The sequence below is a fragment of the Nycticebus coucang genome, chromosome 6 (assembly GCF_027406575.1).
Source record: "Nycticebus coucang isolate mNycCou1 chromosome 6, mNycCou1.pri, whole genome shotgun sequence".
NCBI classification, from domain to species: domain Eukaryota; kingdom Metazoa; phylum Chordata; class Mammalia; order Primates; family Lorisidae; genus Nycticebus; species Nycticebus coucang.
Genome location: NC_069785.1, coordinates 21,245,523 through 21,263,378, shown reverse-complemented (window position 1 = coordinate 21,263,378; position 17,856 = coordinate 21,245,523). Strand labels below are relative to the sequence as shown.

At 41.4% G+C, this 17,856-nt stretch overlaps 1 protein-coding gene and 1 pseudogene across 9 annotated transcripts in view; both read left to right on the top strand.

The window, feature by feature from the left end:
* Positions 1-17,856, top strand: part of NPAS3 (neuronal PAS domain protein 3) — a 907,184-nt gene that overhangs the window by 614,274 nt on the left and 275,054 nt on the right. The gene's annotated exons all lie outside the window — the stretch shown is intronic.
* LOC128588272 (fructose-bisphosphate aldolase B-like) lies at positions 13,401-14,495 on the top strand (annotated as a pseudogene).

The following is a 17,856-nucleotide window of genomic DNA, read 5'->3' as shown; positions in this document are numbered from 1 at the left end:
GGTCAGGAGCACTGGTTTGGACATTGAACAAAGTACAACCGCTGGAGTGAGGCCTTAGGCTCCTGACCGTGGCCTCGATGTGCAAGTTCTCTAAGCAGCTGAGCTAACCCCTCCTAGTGCTAATAACAGTCTGTAATTAGACCTGAGGTGAGCAGAGTGTCCACCTTCAGCTCTCTAGTCCTAGTTCACAGCCATCATTTAACCTTAAGATATATAAAGACGGAGAGATTCGGTTCACAAAGATGTAAAGTGGATAGAACACTACGTCTCCTTTGACATCGCAGTAGAGCTCCTGTTTGGAACTTTTTTTGTGTGTGTGTGTGTGGTTTTTTTTTTTTTTTTTGGCCAGGGCTGGGTTTGAACCCACCACCTCTGGCATATGGGACCGGTGCCCTACCCCTTTGAGCCACAGGCGCCGCCCTCCTGTTTGGAACTTTTTAAAACTCATCAAGGATAGGTTCAACAAAAATGCAATTATTTATTTAAATGTTATTTAAAATAATGGTTATTTTAGTATTAAATGTTATTTATAAAGATCTTTATTTTTATATGTCATAGTGAAATAATCCTAAAACAGTAGAATAGAGTCATAATTTAGGAGTGTGTAGAGTGCTAGATAGTGTTTTTCCCAATAAATGCAGAGGTAGAGAATTATTAGCATTATTTACATGGTAACGCTAGAGTCAGAACTAAAACTAACGCATGGGGTTAGCCATGCAGCTCCCATCAGCCCTGACGGAGAGTGGAGGCTGCAGCAGCCACGGATAGAACTGAGACTATGATGCAAGGTTTGGAGATGTCCAACTAGTTTTCATTGTTAGATTTTATGTTCTCTTTTATGCTTTGAGGGTTTCTGCTGTTACACTTTAAAAATCCTTCTTTCAGATATGGTAAAAGATAACATTTTATGATAAATAAAAGATACGGCCAGGTTTTTCTATCTTTGCCAATAAAATGATATAATGGGTTAGAATTCTAACTAAAAGATAGACCCAAAGGTTTGACTAAGATATTGGATATGTGTTGCTCACACAGTGTCTAGAAAATTCAGTTACCTGTCTATTTGAAAAAGAAATTGGTGTATGTTTTCCCGACTGTCTATCCAATTACCGGCCTATTTTTTTTCCTGAGATATTTTCATACATCAGTGGTACGACTATATTATGAAAAACAATGAAACCCTTAGAACTATTTCACATGGCCATAATGAGCATGAATTGGAAATTAATATAACTGACGGGAATAGTGAGTAAATATGAAGGTGCTTATCTCCCCCCTCCACATAGACAATGTATCTCTACCCCTGGAAGGAAAATTTAATCTTCTGTGGCTAAAATAAATGAACATTAATGTCTCCCACTTGCTTAAGATCTATAAATGAGTAGATTTTGCCTACTTTAATACTTCTGTTCTATGCTTAATCGTTGTGTATTTAACTGATGGCAGCTGCCTTAATTTAGAGCACATTAGAATGTGCTAACTAATTCACTTTTGAGGATTAAAATTAAACAAACCAGTGTTTCACTATGACATCTCAAACAGGAAGAATCTCCTAGGGTGTATTTTTGTTAATAGTAATGTGGTAAATAGAGGTTTCAACACAGACATAAACTTTTAATTGGCCGGTTGTTTGAGAATATGGCTGGTTCATAGATTAATGGACATTAATCAGAATTGCAGTTTCTTTATGTTCAAACCAAAGCCTGTCTGAATATTAAATCTATATGCCAATGAGATCGTCAACCTTATTTTAAAGTCTCACATTGGGAGCGCCATCATGGGCAATGATAATGACACTAAATGAGCAATGTAGTTGAGAAAAATAAGCGTAAAAGATCACACACATCTGATCACATCTTGCAGGCATTACATTTCTCTGTCAGACGCATTAATTAATTAGTTCACTAACCTCTTGATGATAACCACCCCCCAGAACTCCACCATGAAGCCACTGCTGCCAGCAGAGTAGGAACCCACGTGACATTGGACAGGCAGAGTGGTGGCCTGTGGCTGCCCATGTTCTTTTGAGAGGGCAGCCGCTACAGTGAAATGGAAAAACAAGGGGCACAAGGGCCCTATGTCCCTCAGAACACTACTGGTGGTGAGGGTCTGAGCTAGCAGCTGGCATCTTGAGCTGGTGGTCACCTCTCCCCAGCCAGGAGGTCATCCCAGGTTTAATTAGTAACAAGCCTTAGGCTTCCCCGTTGTATGACCTGTCATCAGACTATGGTGGCATGGGCCATAAACCTGTGCAGAATACTTTACATTTGGACGTCAATTAATAAATAAAAAATAAATTCTCTTTTGTGTTATTTTAGACAATGAAAAAAGAAACTCATTGTCATGTCTGGAGGTAGTGGCATAGATAACTGGTTGTCATTACCCTATACAGCCCTCCTTTAAGGATTCCTAGGTCTGATAGGACATGGTGGTTAACGGCCACCCACATTAGTGCCAAGGAAAATAATAATGTAAACCTAAAAGACTCTTGAGATGCTCACTTTGCTTAGAAGTATGTGGCTAGAGTCAGGCCTGCTTCTCTCTGCACATTGGTGCTGTTGGCCCAGCATACATAACAAAGCTTCAACATCCCTGCAGTCAGCACTTTCCAGATCTCTTTGGAATGGAAGAGAGAGTATTTCCTTAACCAGTTTGTGTCTTATAGTAGTCAGTCTTGGACAGCTGTCAACGGGAAACCCTAAGTTGTCTAATACTAAAACCTGCTGTCACAACAGGACCTGTCACCTAAACCTTGACATAGGACCTATCTGAATCTTTTATTGTTATTATTATAAAACACTAACAAGTATTTGGAAAAGAAAGCAAAACTTAGGAGGGTAGAATCCCATTTCTCCTGAATACTAGCTTTGATTGTTTACTCACCTGAGGATTTGTTTAAAATGAAGTTTTTCCTTTTCTTTTAGAAAGTGGAGAAACACCAGCTGCGAGACTGTGCCCTGGTAATTCCATCTTAAGACAGCTTAACACTGTCACCCAGGGTAATTGGAAGATGTTGTATTTAGTTCTTTTTTTTTTTTTTTTTTGCAGTTTTTGGCCAGGGCTGGGTTTGAACCCGCCACCTCCAGCATGTGGGGCTGGCACCTTACTCCTGTGAGCACTGCCCTGTATTTAGTTCTTAAAAATCTCACTGAGGCTTGCCCGCAACATTCTGCCATTTACAAACCTGCCATAGATTCACAAAAGATGATACAGTTTCTGTGGCAAAGCATTTGGGATTTTTATCTTCATTTTACTTGATCTTGAGTTGTTCATTGTTTTCCTGGTGCAGTCAACCTCTCAAGCATCACCTAGCTGACTCTTAGCCTTTGTGTATCCTGTGTGGGTTGGGAGCAGAATCTGTGGAAGACATTTGCTCTTAGAGAGAGAGATGAGGGAGGGAGATTGTGTAGGGAAGAAACCTTTCCCTGTCTCAACACAGCTGTGTGTATGGGCTGACCCAGCTGGAACAGAGGTCCCACCCCTGCCGCTGTCACTTTTCACTGAAGGAAGAGCCCTAGTTGGGGGGTGGCCTGGGGAGCAGAGGTTGAGGACAGGATTTTTTTCCATCACCACTGAAATTAGAGCAGTGTGAACTTAAACTCTTAAGAGGGAGGTGATGCGGTCTCCAAGAAGGCAATTAAGTAGACAAGAAGTGAGGGAATTAGGGATCAGAATGGAAGGTGAACAGGTTGAGTGGTCTTAGACAAGTTACATTTAACCTGAGTGCCTCGTTTCCCTTATATCAAGCAGAGGCAGTGTTAGAATTAATTAATTTCACAGGGTGCTTTGAGATCCGCTGTTGAAAGACTGGAGCAGTGTAGAAGGAAGCTTTGTGTCGCTGTTATTCTTAGTTTTAGAAAAAGAAAAAGACTATTTGTTTTTGGTTTTGTTCGTTTGTTTTTAACCAACGTTCCAGACCCTCACATTCTATAATCAGAAAGATGTGCAAGTAACGTGTTGGCGTTATCAACCAAGTATTCATTCACACGGTTTTTAATATTCCGCAGGGCTGATGAGGTCACTATTTGGGGGTTGTCATTGTTTGGGTGATTCTTCATGTTTGCTAGTAACACTTTGAAGCTGATGCTCCTAAACTTCTCAGAAAATTCTCCAAATTTGACCTTTGAAGAGAGGTCTGCTGTTTCTGAGGCTGACCATGAGTGCAGCCTCTCTGCCCTCACCTCTTTAGAGTTGCTTCCCTTTCATGCAGCAGAGGAAAAAATTCCAAGGTCTGTATGTTTGCTTACAAACACACGACTCCGCTGTGGCCTCATCCTTTGTGTCAACATGAACATTTTCTTGTTCTATGTTTAGCTTGAATAATTACCCAACTGTTTGTAATTAGAATGTGAGGATGTGACCTCACAGCAATTTTTTCATTTCCTTTCTCTGTCTTTAATACATTTCAGAAACTGAAAATACCAAATCTCTGTCCTTTTTTTTTTTTTTTTGATGCTTATCAGTAATGGAAACATTGCAAAACAATCAGCCCAATACCTATGCTTTGTTCATTTATTGCCTTCTCTGAAGATAAATTGACTGTACTCAACTCTCTTCAGCATTTTTCTTCACCTAGATATTATTGCCTTGTGCAGCCACCCCAAGGTGACTGTTATCACTTAATTAAATCCTTGCACGCTGGGAAGAAAAAACAACATTGTTCCTTCATAACCCCAAGGAGCCTATTTTTAAGCCACTAAGCCTTTTCCCTGTTTTATTAACTTATTCCTGGCTACAACAAGACATACTTTTGTTGATGAGCGAAAGGTTGTATTAGCTTTTTATTTTCTGGGTAAACTTGTCTATTCTCTGGGAAGAGGGGGAAAAAAAGAACGGACATTACAAGAGAAGGTAAAAAAAATTGGGGTCTATTCACCCTCCCTTTCTCTAGTAAAGGTCTCTGTAAACACTGAGCTGGAAACCAGAAGCAGGGGGATTCGGGGAAAGGAATGAGAAAATAAAATGTAAACATAAAATGGGAACAAGCCTGAAAGTAAAACTACAAGCCTGTCCACTGGGGGAAGTGTGAGTATAGGGGACGCCACGTCCAAGCTAAAGAAACCAGGTACAGAAGCTGCATTTTTGGAAGAGGATTCTCCATCAGCCCTTCTTTTTGTTGGTGCCATAGAGTAGCGTCTTTTTTATTAAACGCTTGTTTAATGTGGGTTTTTTTTACCCCACATCAGGCTTTCTTCTTTCCCTTATGGCATTAAGTCTCCATTATCAACCAGTTCTGTGCCCAGTTATGTCTCAAGGCAGGAGAGAATAGCGGGGTGTGTTGAGGGGCTGTGTGTGTGCACACACATGTTCAATATAGGCATGAGCAACCTGTAATCAGCAGTGCTGGGCGCGGCACTTGGTAACAAAAAGTTCAGTAGCCACAAAGGAAGTTGTTTGTTCATGCGTACTAAATTAGGTGCCTCTTAGTTTGTTTCTAGTCCATTAAATCATGGGCCAGAAAATGGGTTTGTTGCTTTTAAAATTTGGACCCAAGCAAGCATATGTGTTTATTCATGATGCTAAATCATTTTACCACACGCTGTGTTCACCAACAGTATAAATGCTGCTTAAAGCTGTCATTTTGGCAAGAGCAGTTGATGCTGTGACAGGCTGGGGTTGGATAGAGACCTGGTTCTTAAATAGTTGGATAATTAAGAGATCTGAACCATCCCTGATCACTGCCCACAGGTTACACATTTTTCAGCTTCACACGCACACATAACACGTGGTCGGGGAAACTGGTTCACTCTCTGAGCCAGTGCAAGAGATATTGAGTGGCTCACTACCCTTGCCTCTGAAATGGGGAGGCAGAAAACACCTCTAGGAAGGTGTGAGAATGAGCCCGGGAATGCCTGTGAAAATTCCTGTAAGAAAGGGCCGTCTGTACAAACACCAGGCTTTATGAGCTTGCTTGGTGCTTAAGACCCTCCAATGCCTCTTGGACTGACTGAGAATCTTCATACCCAGCCCTCCTGGATTCGGGTCAGATCTAGTAGTTTCCAAGTTGCTGGCTAAATGAATGCCTGGGGGGATATGGAGATGTATATGGCCAATCACTGGAGGAGATTGCTTTAGCCTTTTTTTCCCCACTGCAGGTTAATTTCTTTCCTTTTATAATAGCATTATAAATATCTCACCGAAGCAGGTGAGAGCCTCTCTCGGCAGCCACCCCCCATTCACTTTCACCTTGCCCTGTGTTTGTCTAAAAGGTCTGCTTGGTGTCATGATGTACATACGAGGTCGGATGATTCAATTGGAGAACACATCCTAGAAAGAGTGCTACATACCTCATTGCTAATAGCACTGTGGTCACCTTCAAGAGACTTCCCTGGGGAAGCTATGCACCCATCTCAGCACCTAGTCCACCCTTCAGAGCAATTTTGGAACTCTTTTTTCTGGAATGGCCATCAGAGCTATAATGGCCGGAGGTCTGATAATTGAGGTTACAAACTCATCCTAGAAAAAGTGCTTTGAAGAGTAGAGTAGGTGCTAGAATTGGTCATAATTTCCTAAGGGTTGTACCTCCAAGGTGACCATAGTGACATGCAGCAAGTGAGATGTACAGGACTTTTTCTAGGATGAGTTTGAGAACTTAATTGTCCAACCTTGTATATATTTGACTTCAAGTTCCAAGTTTTGCTGGCCAGAAACTCCTTGTGGCTTTTTCGTGACAGTCTTAGAACACAACATAGCATCAGAAAATGAGTTATCCTTCAGTATCTGTCTGTGGCTGTCTGTCACACTCCCACCCCAACATCAAGTTTAGGTAGGGTCCTTCTTAACCCTTTCTTGCCAGCAATATAGCCATGTACATCTGGCCTTTGAGATTGTCAGGTCAGAAGACAACACAGCTTTCCTCAGCAGCCCGTGTTTGCCGCTGACAGTCCACCCCATCATTTTCCTGAAGCCTCTCCCCCTCGGCTTCTGCACACTGCATTTGCCCTGCCTGGAACAGAAAGGCAGTTGCCAGCTGCCACACACAAACCCCGCGTGTGTTCACATTGCTGCACAGGCCCCTCCAGGTGCAAGAATCCAGCCCACTTAGCCTACCCTCAGTCTTACGTTTCAACCATCTACTTATTCTGTTTTTCAGGTCCCTTTTGATCCCTCTCTAAGTTGTTTTGGCCAAGTGACAACCCCCAGAACTGAATGTATCTAAGATCTAAACAGTGCTTTGCAGAAAGGAAAATTAATTGAGGATCCTAAAATCAAACATTCATGGCTCCCATTTCTAGGCATTCAAATTAAAAACATTGAGTTGCTCAATTGCCCCAAATAAGCAAATAAATGACAGCACACAACGCACACAGGATGGGAGGGAGGCGCTGACCTGCTGCAAGGCCTCAAGAGAGCCAGAGACAGTTTCTGGGACACTGCCCTCTGCTTGCCACACAAGGCAGCTGGCAGCCTTGAAGTCGCTCACCCGCCTCAAAGTGCGGGTGTTATTATTTCAAGGTAAACAGAACTGGACTCAGGCAAAATTGTCAAGTGAGTGAAAGGCTTCCACTTCTGGTGTTTCCCAGTCTCCTTCCTTGCCACCCCCGACAATGCTCTCCTATCCCTGCCCTGGTGAACGTGTGGGCCAGCGCTGTGTACGTGGAGGACACGGCCACACAGGTGAAGCATGCTGACAAAAAGAGGCCTGGGCAGGTGTCAGTTCCCTCCTGTCCTCATCGCCTCCTGCACTCCCACCACCCAGCTGGTGTTTGGAGCACAGAGCAAGCTGGAGGAAGCTTAGCAGCAGTCTCCTCTCGGCCCCATACCCACTTTCATCTGCATCCAGTTACCTTCGGAGAAGGGGCAGTGGGAACAACACAGAATCAGGATAAAACCATTACAATATCACCATGAGTAGAAACATATACTGCATAGCAGCCTGAATTCCAATTCTTGCCCCTACTAACTGTGTGACCTCACTCTTTAATCATCTTGAACAGAAATGATAAAATATACATGTATCAGAGAGAGGAAATAAGGGCTGAATCGGGCTGGTTCATGTAAAGTCCTTCTCTCGGGATCAAACCAGAGACCACCTCGATCAATGCTGTCACTGTTATTAGCAATACTTGTGTCATTTGGAGCATAGTTAAATACACATTCTATGTATGTGTGCTATGGACAGAAATGTGCCTCTCCAACCTCCAACTCATACATTGAAGCCCAAATTCCTCATGTGACTGTATTTGGAGGTAAAAGTTTTGGGAGGTAATTAATGTTAAATGAGATCTTAAAGGTAGAGTCCTAATCCCATTTGATTAGTAGCCTTATGAGAAGAGAAAAAGAGAAAACTCTTTCTTCCTCCCTCTTCCCCCTCTCCCCACATACATGCATCAAGGAAAGGCCATGTAATAACACAGCAAAGAGGTCGCTATCCACAGTCCAGGAAGAGAGCCCTCACCAGGAACGGAGCCCCACAGCCATCCCGATTTTGGACTTCCAGGCCTTCAGTCATGTGAGAAAATAAATCTCTGTTATTGAAAGTACCCAGTCTATGCTGTTTTGGCGTGGCTGCCCAAGCAGCCTAAGGCATGTTGTGTACATGTATATGGTATGTGTGTATATCCTAGAATAGTTTTTATTTCTAAATGGCTGTGCTTATGAAAATAATTCTCTCATTTTTATGTCTTTATTCTTTTTTTTTATTTTATTTTTTTTTTATTTTTGGGGATTCATTGAGGGTACAATAAGCCAGGTTACACTGATTGCAATTGTTAGGTAAAGTCCCTCTTGCAATCATGTCTTGCCCCCATAAAGTGCGACACACACCAAGGTCCCACCCCCCTCCCTCCGTCCCTCTTTCTGCTCCCCCCCATAACCTTAATTGTCATTAATTGTCCTCATATCAAAATTGAGTACATAGGATTCATGCTTCTCCATTCTTGTGATGCTGTACTAGGAATAATGTCTTCCACTTCCATCCAGGTTAATACGAAGGATGTAAAGTCTCCATTTTTTTTAATGGCTGAATAGTATTCCATGGTATACATATACCACAGCTTGTTAATCCATTCCTGGGTTGGTGGGCATTTAGGCTGTTTCCACATCTTGGCGATTGTAAATTGAGCTGCAATAAACAGTCTAGTCTTTATTCTTTTCATTTCTTGTTGACATTAATATTCTGCCCAGGTATCCTACCCTGTGTATTTCCTTAATGAATTTTCTCTTTCTGATAACTTCTGTAACTTATCAAGGTAAATGAATAGTATTTCTCTTCCTTAAAACAGGCTGTATCTATTGTGGTTTTTAAAGTTTTAAAAGAAATGCTTATGACTATGATGAATCTTATCACAACTATTTCTTCTTGTACCTTTAGTCTCATACATAACAAATGGAGTTTAACCGCTCGTAATAAATTATCCTGCTATTTTAAGAGTGCATCTCTACTTATGAGTAGGGAAAACCCACCCTTATGAGCAGACTTATTTCCTAAATCAATGCCCCAGGTCAAATTGTCGTCATTTGGGTACTATTTATTACACGAGTATACTGGCTACCTACCATTACCTTACATGCATTAATTCTTATCATCTAAACAACTCAGTTTAGATGAGTAGAATAAATAATGTAGATATTATTCTTTATCTTTTCACATGAGAAAATGGTGAAGTTGCAAAATCAGAATTTGAGCTCAGGTCTAGTTGAGCCCAAAGCTCATGTACCCTTTTATGTTACACCTGCAACCTCTTGAAATTTTTGAGATATTCTCATTTCAAAGCTGGATGTGGAATTAGTTCAACTCTGGCCACACAGGCTCCTTTGCGTCACTGAAGGAACTGAGGGAACAAGACCATAATTGTCCCATTTTCTCTATCACTGTCTCAGATCTTAGTGTCTCTGACTGAATCATGCTCCCAGGTTGAGGACACCTACAAGAGGGAATTAAGAGAGGTCACTCTGTAGAGCCATGGGTGGTGGCCTCTGGCAGGATATGGCCTTGTGAGGATTTTTCACCAACTGAAGCACGTCTCTTCCTAATGAGAGTTACAGAACGTGCTCTGTGGTCAGGTAACCTGTTGTCAGAAGGGGTTCATCTGCCCGATGTTTCCTCTTCCCTCCTTCTCTGTGTGAATTCCTATAAGGTTCTCTGACTCTGGAACTACTCTCCATCTCCCTTACCTCTTAATCAGGCCAGGAATCTGTCCATATATCTTAGAAACCTTTTTCTGGTGCCTAACCTAAGACTAGGATGATACCCTTATTTCTTTTTTTCTTGAGAACTAGACAGAGATGTGAAAGAATCAGTTGCTGCCCACTGTGTAAACGATTCTGTTGTCAACTGATTTATGCAGAGATAGTAGTAAGGGTCCTAACATTTCAGCCCACAATCTCCAACATTCAAATATTCCCTCTGCTAGATACTTATCTCTGTGCAGCTAAGTGTTTAAGCTTATATATACTCTTGAGTAATCTATTCAAACTTCCTAATATATTATAAGGGGCCATTGGTAATGTTTCTTTCAAACGCTTTCTGGATAACATCCTACAGTCACCATTCTCTTGTGTGTTCCAGTAAGCTACAAGATTTTAGCCTGCAAAATTCACAGCAGATCTTATACAGCTATTTGGGACAAAGATCTTTGTACTGTTCAATATGATAGGTTTGTATGATGTCAAATTATTGAAAATTTTAATTGTAATAACATAGTTCAGTGTGTTAAGGGCTCCAATGTGAGGGAAATTTGCCTTTTAAAAAGCTATGGAATGGTTTTCTTTGCTCATTACCTGTGATATATTACTTATACCTTTCTGAGATTATAGGGAAGAGCCGGACTCACTGTGTTCTAAATAGCAGTTCTCAACCTATGAGTCGTGACCCCTTTGTTCTATTTGTAACAATGTGGCAATTAGGAAGGTTGAGAACCGCTGTTCCAGAATATTCATAATAATTCAAGTCACCATTACCCTGTCTTTGTCTCAACTCGCTCAAGTAGAATTCAGGATGTTGATAACTGTGGAGACCTGTGTTGGTGTGTATTAGACCTGCCTGGTGGATTGTGTCTGTGTCCTGGATAGGAAAAGGCAAAATAATATTGGCTATATTCTCATGAAAGGTTCCTATGGTGGCAGGAAAGGTCTAGGAGAGGGATCACAGTTTGGTAGAGAGGAATGCAGAACGTCTCAAGCAAGAGCAATTACCTGTAATGAGAGTCAAAGGAGCACACGGAAAATGTAAAGACATAAGGTTGTGTTTATAAAACCTTTGATATATTTTTATTTGCTTTGGGATAAAAGTCTTCCATTAGGGCTCAGAGGCCAATTTTGAGTCTTTAGGGGCTCAGTCCTTTAGGGGAAGTCACTTTTCAGCCTGTGAAGCATTTAAGTAGAAATTAAAGTAGGTCACCCTATCAGGAAGGAGCAGCCCCCAAGCAAGACAATAAAAAAATCTGGCTTGTTGGAAAAGGTCAAGGCTAGAATGAACAAATCTCATAGGAGGCAAAAAGAAATCTATCCCCAATAGTCAACCATACAGAATTTACAAGAGCCTACACAAATTCAGAGTCATTCTCGGTCTTCAAGATTTGTCAGTAATCATTATACACCCATGAATCACAGGTATAAGCATATTCAGAGTTGTTTTAGCTACCCAGGGTTCACGTAAAAATACATTCAGAGCAGGATTTATGGGGACACTGGCCGTGAATTATGGCCCTCACTGTCCCTGCAGCCATCAGCACCTCTTTCACTAAAATGAAAAGGGAGCTAAAATGAGAAGACAGAAGTGGTGCAAAGCTGTTAATCCCAAACTTGTGCCCTGTAGCTTCCCAGGTGATACTGTGTGACCTGTACTTCCTCACTTTTTCAATCTCCTGTAATTCATGGACCAGGTTGGTGTTACTTAGACACTAAGTTATGTCTAAGGTATAGTCGTAATGGAGATTCATCCTTCTTAAATTATTAGGACTTCATTAAAAGTGTTAATTGATATTTTGGTTAAAGTATTTCTTAAGCTTATATGATGTTTATACGGTAGGTATAGGTGAAAATTTTCTTAATTGTGAAGTTGATCATACCGCAGTCTGAGATTCTAGATGGCTAAGATAAATACCGTTCTATTAATGAAAATAAGTGTTGGTTCATGTGCCCAGCTCTTAAGAAAAGCAGGCAAACAGCCAAGTAAAAAATCAGACTTGGAACTAAATCAGTATCTTGGCCCCTTCCTACCACTGTTGCTGGCAATTTGGATGCCTTTGACTTAGAAGGCTGAGAAAAACTGAGTAGGAGGTGACAGTTGTGGCTGGAGGTATTATTGTTATATATGGTTGAAGCCACTATAAATAGTGTAGGCTAAATAAAATTTTAATAAGCCTAGTAGTCATTGAGATGTAGACTGTCATTCGTCAAACTCATTGAATGGTGGAATATATCCATTTTCAAATTATTTTGGTTCTAACCTATCTTTAGTTGTTTAAGACAAAAGAGTGGGTAAACAATCATTGTGCACATTGGAATTAGACTGAGACTATTGATTCAAGGTTTCCAGTGAGTGAATTTGAGCAACTGCAAATTTCTTTGGGAATTACAGTGGATTGGCGTATCAGTGTATTTGTATAGATCGTGGAGAATCTAGATTATCATTATAGCAAATCCTTTGTAGAATGTCTGATATTATAATTGTTCCCAAACTTCAGGAAACCAGATGGCCCTAAGTCACTGAAAAGAGTTTATCTAGTGATTCTCAGGCATGTTGGTGGTTACTGTGGTACACTAGGTGGTAAGGACTCTGTGGTAAAAGTGATATAAGGTATTTTGGGGTGACCTGTGCTAAATAGCCCGAGACAAAATGCACAGTCAGACTTCCCCAGCAGGCTTATGCTCCATGCTTCTTAGGGAAAAGCAGAATAATCACAAGGTCTGTCATTCTTTGGCAAGTATCTGAGATGTCAGTTACCAGCCCCTGAATTCACTGGTGACAGTGCTCCAGGACAGAAGGATGAGCAGGGCTATGTCTGGCGAAACCTTTGATGCCTCCTTCTGAAAGTTTCTGTGGTAACATTATTAGCTCCAAGTAATGATCTCTCCTCATTTGGAGAGCACATTTGAGAACCTTTAGAATATATTTATTTACAGGTATCTCAAACATTATACAACAAATCTTAATGTCCAGGTATCTCAAACATTATACAACAAATCTGTTTCTGAAAAACTTATCATTTGTGTGCTGAATATAATTTGCCTTTCAACACCCACAATCCATTACTCTCAAAAAAACTCTGACTTCAAGACACAACAAAAGGACACCTTCGTAAATGTTTTTGACACAAATTTGAGCACCTATTTAAAGGAAAAAATGATAATAGTGATTATTGGACATATCAGTCAAGTGGTTGCAATAGAAAATAGAATCTGTGATTTTTTTTTAATTAAATCATAGCTGTGGCTATTTGGTAGCAGCTGCCTCAGCCACAGCTTCTGATATCTAAGAAGACTCTTCTCTCCCAAACTTGCCACCATGGCCCACCAATTCCCAGCTCTCACCACAGCTTAGAAGAAGGAGCTCTCTGAGATTGCCCAGCGCACTGTGGCCAATGGAAAGGGAATCCTGGCTGCAGATGAATCTGTAGGCACCATGGGAAACCGCCTGCAGAGGATCAAGGTGGAAAATACGGAGGAGAACCGCCGGCAGTTCCGAGACATACTCTTCACCGTGGACAATTCCATCAACCAGAGCATTGGGGGCATGATCCTCTTCCAGGAGACTCTCTACCAGAAGGATAGCCAGGGAAAGCTGTTCAGGAACATCCTCAAGGAGAAGGGGATCGTGGTGGGCATCAAGTTAGACCAAGGAGCTGCTCTCCTTGCAGGAACAAACAAAGAAAGCACTATTCAAGGGCTCCATGGCCTCTCAGAGCTCTGTGCTCAGTACAAGAAAGAAGGTGTCGACTTTGGGAAGTGGCGTGCTGTGCTGAGGATTGCTGACCAGTGTCCCTCCAGCCTCACCATCCAGGAAAATGCCCACGCCCTGGCCCACTATACCAGCATCTGTCAGCAGAATGAGCTAGTACCCATTGTTGAACCAGAGGTGATTCCGGATGGAGACCATGACCTGGAACACTGCCAGTATGTTACTGAGAAAGTCCTGGCTGCTGTCTGTAAGGCCCTGAATGACCATCATGTTTACCTGGAGGGCACCTTGCTAAAGCCCAACATGGTGACTGCTGGACATGCCTGCACCAAGAAGTATACTCCAGAGCAAGTGGCTAAGGCCACCGTCACAGCTCTCCACCGCACTGTTCCTGCAGCTGTTCCTGGCATCTGCTTTTTGTCTGGTGGCATAGAGTGAAGAAGATGCTACTCTCAACCTCAATGCTATCAACCTTTGCCCCCTGGCAAAGCCCTGGAAACTAAGTTTCTCTTATGGAAGGGCCCTGCAGGCCAGAGCACTGGCAGCCTGGGGTGCAAGGCTGCAAACAAGAAGGCGACCCAGGAGGCTTTTATGAAGCAGGCCCTGGCTAACTGCCAGGCAGCCAAAGGACAGTATGTTCACACTGGCTCTTCCGGGGCCGCGTCCACTCAGTCACTCTTCACGGCCTGCTATATCTACTAGGACCTGATCACCGCCAGCCTGGCTCCAGCGCTTCTAGGAGTCTCAGCAGGAGGGCTGAAAAGGAACCACCTTTCCATCCAATACTGGAAATAAGACAAAATTAAATTGGAACTGCTGGAAACACAACTCATGTTAAATCTTAAACATAAGGGGAAAAAACCCAAATCGGTTAGGGAAACATAAGTATGAACCTCAAGGATACAACCGTTTGTTTGCAGCACTTTCAGCTCATTGTGCTTCTTCCACCCAAAAAGTTAACAGGCTTTAAGACAAAAATCAGCTCTTCATCTAAATAACAACTACCAAACAAAACACCTCAAAAGCTGAGTGCAGAGATTGAGAAGTGCATCTTAGGAAACAATCTTAGTGGTGATGGGTTGGGAAGGATAAAGCTGCAACCTAAAGAAGAAATAAAATGTTCTATAAACCTTCAAAAAAAATAAAATAAAATAAATCATAGCTGTGTACATTAGTGCAATCAGCGGGTACCATACACTGGTTTTATATACAATTTGAAATATTTTCATCACACTGGTTAACACAGCCTTTCTGGCTTTTTCTTAGTTATTGTGTTAAAACATTTCTATTCTACATTTACTAAGTTTCACGGGTAGCCTTGTAAGATGCACCGTAGGTGTAATCCCACCAATTACCCTCCCTCTACCCAGCCTCCCCCCTCCCCTAAAATCTGTGATTTTTATGATCTGATATTTGAGCAGAGAGGCATGGAGTCTGTTGTGTGGCTTCCATGGTTTGTATTTGTTCTTTGCCTTCTTCAAATCACCTTAAAATGTCTGATTTTATATTCAAGGTGGTCATTTTAAACTTTGCATTGCACTTATTTATACTTAGCTTCTTTATAGACAATTTTAGACCCATTATTGCTATTAAAACTGACTGATATTTTTAGGGCGGCGCCTGTGGCTCAGTCGGTAAGGCGCCGGCCCCATATACTGAGGGTGGCGGGTTCAAACCCGGCCCCAGCCAAACTGCAACCAAAAAATATAGCCGGGCGTTGTGGTGGGCGCCTGTAGTCCCAGCTGCTCGGGAGGCTGAGGCAAGAGAATCGCTTAAGCCCAGGAGTTGGAGGTTGCTGTGAGCCGTGTGAGGCCACGGCACTCTACCAAGGGCCATGGGGTGAGACTCTGTCTCTACAAAAAAAAAAAAAAAAACTGACTGATATTTTGGTTACAGTATCTCTTAATCCTGGAAATTCAAATAATAAAATACCCGTTTCTCCTTGGTGATGGTATGGAATTCTTTTCCAGCCATTGAACTAGAATCAGAAAGAGGACAGTAATTCTAGTCTCGTTTTTCACATTTAAAAAACAAAGAAAGAGGGACTTTTACCTAACAATTGCAATCAGTGTAACTGGCTTATTGTACCCTCAATGAATCTCCAACAATAAAAAAAAACAAAGATTCGCTTTAAGTAGATCAGTGGAAAATACTAAAATTTAATTTTCTTCTTAATCAGTATCTTCATCCCACAAAACTACCAGCCCCCAAACCTCCATATTCCATACTCCAGCCCAACTGTTTGTTCTGTTCATGAATTAGACCACAGAAGCTGGGATCAACAGGATCAATGACAGCCAATGCCTCTGTTTTGGGTTTTATTTTGTTTTGGTTTTTTATTTTGTTCTGTTTTTAGAGACAAAAATCTCACTCACTATGTTGCCAAGCTGGTCTTGAACTCCTGGGCTCAAATGATTCTCCTGCCTCAGCCTCCTGAGTAAACACTACTGTTTTTAATTGTATGAATTTAGACCATCATGAAATGTACACCTAGTAAATCTGGTCCTAGCAAATTTCATATGTTGATTTGCTTTACTTTTTTTTTTTATTGTTAAATCATAGCTGTGTACATTAATGCAATCATGGGGCACCATACACTGGTTTTATAGAGCGTTTGACACATTTTCATCACACTGGTTAACATAGCATTCCTGGCATTTTCTTAGTTATTGTGTTAAGACATTTATATTCTACATTCACTAAGTTTCACATGTACCCTTGTAAGATTCACCGCAGATGTAGTCCCACCAATTACCCTTCGTCCGCCCATCCTCCCCCCTCTCTCCCCTCCCTCTTCCCCTTCTCCCTATGCTTAGGTTATAACTGGGTTATAGCCTTCATGTGAAAGCCATAAATTTGTTTCATAGTAGAGCTGGGTACATTGGATACTTTTTCTTCCATTCTTGAGATACTTTACTAAGAAGAATATGTTCCAGCTTCATCCATGTAAACATGAAAGAGGTAAAGTCTCCATCTTTCTTTAAGGCTGCATATATTCCATGGTGTACATATACCACAATTTATTAATCCGTTCATGGATCGATAGGCACATGGGCTTTTTCCATGACTTGGCAATTATGAATTGGGCTGCAATAAACATTCTGGTACAAATATCTTTGTTATGTTGTGATTTTTGGTTTTCTGGGTATATACCTAGTAGAGGAATTATAGGATTGAATGGCAGATCTATTTTTAGATCTCTAAGTGTTCTCCAAACATTTTAATTTGCATTCCCACTAGCAGTGCAGAGGTGTTCCCTTTTCTCCACATCCATGCCAACATCTCTGGTCTTGGGATTTGCTTTACTTTGAATAACACCATCTAGGGTTTCTCTGGTATGAAGATTTCTTGTGACATGAGTTGTAATGCTTTGGTTATATGCAAGTATGTTAGTAAACTATAAAACCCATGACTTCCTTTGCTTCCCATGTGTTAAGTGGTTAGGCGTGTGGGGATCAGGGCCCTGGATAGGATGCGAGCTATGTGGACAGGCAGCATATGCTGGTCCTTCGCACTTAGACTCAACAGCCAACTGAAATGAAGGAAGGTTGGCAGAGCAGCTGAGAGCCAGAGTGAGTGGTGAGCAAGTTATTTATCCAGAGATAACTCAGCACAGGTCCCCGTGCTATCAGAATAATTGATTTTCCCATAAATGTGTATCTCCGCTTCATAAGGAGCTAAATTCTGGAAATAAAGCAGTGAAGCAACATAGTCTCTAAGCGTCTGGAATGTGCAGAAAACCAATATAAAGATTTGAGTATTGTAAAATGTAGGATACGGAAGAAGTGCAATTATTTGCAAAAGATGTCAAAAACAATTCTGAGCATTGTTGATTTCAGGAACCAACTGCTCCTTTCTGTAATCAGTTCATCATATTTATAGCTTTATGTGAGTTTACTAAAAATTAATTATTAATTATATGAATGATATACAAAATAAAGAGCAAAGAACCTAGTTGCAGTGATTTCCTGAAATTAACAGAGAAGCTTTTTATGCCCCAAGCATTATCCCCA